We start from the raw sequence: 5139 nt of genomic DNA, 5'->3' as shown, positions 1-5139 counted from the left end.
TGTGGGCCCCTTCTGTAATAACGGTCGAAATAAACGAAATTCACGTTCATGCCACATCAGCCCTGACAGATGGGCCCCGCCTGTCATAAACACGTTTAAGTCGTCTATAATGGTCATTACCTGAAAGTGGTAATTTTTAGTCACAAATTAGAAAATTTTGGTAGTTTTCTATCATTTTTTTAAAGTGGTGGTTCCATGGGACAGGTCCAGACGGTTTGCAAACAGCGAGAGAGGTGGGCGCCCCCTTGATTCTACATTTCTATTTAGACATTCCCTACATGTAGACTTTCATTGTCTACCATTGTTTCTGTGATTCTGTCCTTAACAGATGGCTGCCAGGGACAAAGTTTTTGAATAGCCGGCTATAGCCTAGCTATAGCGGTTTGAGCAGGTGCTTTAGAAGCATCTCTATGAGTGGCTGAGACACAGAGAGGAAGGCCACACAAGAGTCATCTATCTAGTAACCGCGTGCGTGCAGTCCTGCCACAACTTCACAGGAGTAACCACCTGCTTCTGCTAGTGCTGCTGCCTCTGCAACGACGGAGCTGCTGCTGCTCCTGCTCAGTGTCCACATGCAAGTCACGGTGGCTTCAGGTAACTATGGTTGCGAGAGCGGTTTGTCAATTTGTGATTAGTTAAAATACAGGTCTCGAGCTCTACATACGTCTTGACACACCATCTCTTCTCCACTGACTATTCTGCAGTGTACTTGTGGTGTGCCACATGTGCTGCGGGAATTACTTTTGAGCCATCCAATGGCAGAGCTGCTGGCGACCATTGTGATTCCGCCACTGGTGTCCATGTTGATGAACAAGGCGTCCAGCTACCTCCTGGACCAATACAATGTGATGGAGGGATTGGAAAAGCAACCCAAATTTCTCAAACGCAAGCTTCCATCCATCCTTGATGTCATTACTGATGCCGAGGAGCAGGCAACGGCTCACAGAGAAGGGGCGAAAGCCTGGCTCGAGGAGCTCAAGATGGTGACATATGAGGCACATGAAGTCCTTGACGAATTCAAGTATGAAGCACTCCACCGTGAAGGCAAAAAAAAGGGGCACTACACTAAGCTTGGCTTCGATGTGATAAAACTCCTCCCTACTAACAACCGTATCGTGTTCCGTTACAAAATGGCTCGCAAGCTTTGCCAGATTGTGCGGACCGTTGAGGTTCTCATCGCAGAGATGCATGCCTTTCGGTTCAAGTACCGGCCACAGCTGCCAATGTTCAAAGAGTGGCGGCAGACAGATTATGTCGTCATCGATGCACAAGAAATTGCCAGCAGATCCAGAGAAGAAGATAAGAAAAATATTGTTGATATACTACTTGGTGAAGCTAGCTGTTCAGATCTTGCAGTTGTTCCCATTGTTGGAATGGGGGGCTTGGCAAGACCACATTAGCGCAGCTCATATACAATGAACCTGAAATTTAGAAGGATTTTCAGTTGATGTGCTTTGGGTCTGTGTCTCTTATTATTTCGATGTGAACTCCTTGGCTAAGAGTATAGTTGAAGCATCTCCCAAGAAAAATGAGGATACAGACAAATCACCATTGGATAGACTTCAGAAATTGCTCATTGGGCAGAGGTATCTCCTTGTATTGGATGATGTCTGGAACAGAGAGGTCCATAAGTGGGAAAGGCTTACGGACCATCTTAAGCAATGTGCCAAGGGTAGTGTCCTGCTCACAACAACCCGTGATAAAGAAGTTGCTCAAATAATGGGTGCTGATTGGGTCTACCGTCTCAATGCCTTGGGGGATAGCTTCATAAAAGAAATTATTAAGGCTAGAGCATTCAGTTCAAAGAATGAAAAGCCTCCGGAGCTACTTGAGATAGTTGGTGAGATTATGAAGAGATGTCATGGCTCTCCTTCAGCTGCAACTGCACGGGGCTCTATACTTCGTACCAGGACCAGCGTGGACGAGTGGAAGGTTGTATCATCTAGAAGCAGTATTTGCACCGAGGAAACTGGAATTTTGCCAATACTAAAGCTTAGCTACAACTACTTGCCATCACACATGAAGCTGTGTTTTGCTTTCTCAGCTGTATTTCCCAGGATTACAAGATTGATGTGGCGAAGCTGATCCGACTATGGATCGCCAATGGATTTATCCCAGAACACAAGGAAGATAGTCTTGAAACCGTTGGAAAAATTATTTTCATGGAGCTTGCCTCAAGGTCATTCTTTCTGGAGATAGAGAAAAGTAAAGACGAATCGGAGTGTTATTCCATAGCTACATGCAAAATCCGTGATCTTATGCATGATATTGCAATGTCTGTTATGCAAAAGGAATGTATTGTTGCAACAAAGGAACCAAGTGAAATCGAGGGGCTTCCAAGTACTGCTCGGATGAAACAGAAGGTATTTTGAATGATTCTATGAAGAAAAATTCCCCTGCTATCCAAACACTGCCATGCGACAGTTCTGTGGAAGACCCATTGCAGCATCTACCAAAATACAGCTCTTTGCATGCCTTGCAGCTTCATATAGGATCACAATCATTTCCACTGAAACCAAAGTATCTACATCATCTGCGGTACCTTGATCTCTCATACAGTAATATCAAAGCACTTCCTGTTAGATAATAACAAGATAAAACAAGACACGAAAGCACACGGATTTTTACGTGGAAATCCTTGCGGGAGAAAACCACAGACGCATGAAGGCGCAATCACTATGAGGAGGAGTATTACAAGTACGAGACGACAGGCCGTCTGAGGTGCGACTACATTTTTTTTTAGAAAGGAGGACGACCCCCGGCCTCTGCATCTGGGAGATGCATATGGCCATTTTATTAATTATTGACACAAGACCGTACAGAGTCATACAACAATAAGTCTAAAGCCACCAAAACAAGCAACAACTGTCGCTATCCCTATCCAGTTGATGTAGGGGCGCTGAAAGTCTGGGCCTAATACCAAACAGACCACGCAGCCAAACCTAAACATCTAAAGACTTGAGGTCCCACCCAGGACGCCTGCCTGGTATGGGCACCCACCAGTCCGGCGTGCTTCTCAACCAGGACCCCTGCCGGGTATGAGGCCGCTGCAGCCGCCTGCCACCAATCCATCTTCAGAGCTGTACTGCTGCACCGACCTTGCCAGGCCTATCTGCCATCAACGCCACCATGACGCCAGACAGTTTCCACCTCCTGCACGAGTCCATCTCCGCGCATCAGACGCCGAGTCTCCACAGCGCCACGCCGCCGAGATCCGCCACCATCAATGTGTAAGATAAAGCACCGCTCCACCAAAGTCGTCGTCCTCTAGTCCCTCAAGCCCGTGTGCACCTCCAAGAATGACGCCCACAGGGGGTGAAACGACACCAGAGAGCCGCCGTCATCCAATCTACTGATCTAGGATTTCCCCCGGAGGTAGCAGAGAGTGGCCTTGAACTTCTCCACGATGATGCCTTCGGGAAGGGAACGACGCAGACAGCGTCGCCATCGCCGTCCTTGGCAATAGCCAATAGCAGGTTTTCACCCGGATCTGATCGAAGACCTCCATCCCTCGTGCACGAGTCGCCGCCATCCTTGCCGGGATCTGGATGATCCCGCTGCTAGATCTCAGCAAGGAGAAGCCCCCCACCGAGACCCGCCGGCCGAGCAGGGGAAGCCGAGACCGCGCCCGCAGGATCAGATCTGCGATGGATCCAGGCCCGCGCCGCCGCCCCGGAATCAGCCCTGCGCGCAGCCGCCACCGCCTGCCGAGGCTCGCCGCCGCATGCCCCGCGCCCCGCCACCGCTCGCCGAGGCCTGCCACCTCGCGCCAAACCACGAGCGCCGCAGGACACCGCCGCCTGCCGCCTAGATCCGCCGCCCGCGGAGGAAGGGGAGTCGGGAGAGGGAGTCCCCCCGCCGCCGCCGTCTGCCACGCGGGTTTCACCCGGCGGCGTCACCCGGCGGCGGCGTGAGGAGGGGAGAAGGAGAGGACGGCGGCGGCCCTAGGGTTGGAGAGCCCCCGAGTCGCCCAGGGCGGGGGCGACGCGAGGGACCTGTCCCTTGTATTTTCAGGTGCGACTACATGGGGTATATATGAGGGGCAACACATAGGAGTCCTTGTAGGACAAGTAAACGAGTTGTACTCGTACGCGTCGACGCCAACACAAAAGCCCACACCGGTTGTACTACGTCTAGTCCAACCCAGTACTAGAATTTGGATCACAATTTAACAATCTCCACCTTGAGCCAAATTCCCTCCAGTAGTCAAAGAAAGTGAATAACTCCATCCAAAACAGCATAAACACCTTGTGCGTGAAAGTCCATAGAACTAGTGAGAAATACCAACTAAGCCTGAGCAAAGCTCAAACTTATTGGTAGGAACTGGCTTTGTCATCATATCAGCAGGATTATCATGAGTACTTATCTTGCATACCTTCAAATCGCCTTCGGCAACAACATCTCGAATATAATGAAATATGACATCAATGTGCTTTGTCCTCTCATGATACATTGGATTCTTTGTAAGATATATGGCACTTTGACTGTCAGAAAATATGGTAGGGCAAGATGAATCTCCACAAAGCTCAGCGTACAAACCTCTCAACCAGATAGCTTCTTTGCATGCCTCAGAAATAGCCATATACTCGGCATCAGTAGTGAAACAAGCCACAATAGACTGCAAAGTTGCTCTCCAACTCACAGCACAACCACCAATGGTGAAAACATAACCTGTGAGCGATCTTCTCTTATCCAAATCACCAGCAAAATCAGAATCAACAAAACCAACAAGTCTATCTCCAGTTTTCCCAAACTGTAAACAAGCATTAGAAGTACCACGCAAGTATCTGAAAATCCACTGAACTGCTCTCCAATGCTCTCTTTCCAGGATTAGCCATGTATCTACTGACAACACTCAATGCATATGATAAATCCGGACGAGAACAAACATGGCATACATAAGTGAACCAACTGCACTCGAATAGGGAACTCTAGACATGTACTCAATATCTGCATCTGACTTAGGACATAAAGCTGATGATAATTTAAAGTGTGCAGCTAACGGAGTACTTACTAGCTTGGCATTATGCATATTAAAACGACGAAGAACTTGATCAATACATCCCTTCTGACTTAGATACACTTTTCCAGACGGTCTATCTCTGGATATTTCCATGCCAAGTATTTTCTTTGCTGCAC

General features: G+C 48.6%; 1 pseudogene; it reads left to right on the top strand.

The window, feature by feature from the left end:
* Positions 1–755: 755 nt before the first annotated feature.
* On the top strand, positions 756–2372 carry LOC125532498 (annotated as a pseudogene).
* Positions 2373–5139: the final 2767 nt, after the last annotated feature.

The sequence above is a fragment of the Triticum urartu genome, chromosome 1 (assembly GCF_003073215.2).
Source record: "Triticum urartu cultivar G1812 chromosome 1, Tu2.1, whole genome shotgun sequence".
Taxonomy (NCBI): Eukaryota; Viridiplantae; Streptophyta; class Magnoliopsida; order Poales; family Poaceae; genus Triticum; species Triticum urartu.
Note: the sequence above shows the minus strand (reverse complement) of the source record. Positions and strands in the feature narration are given on the sequence as shown.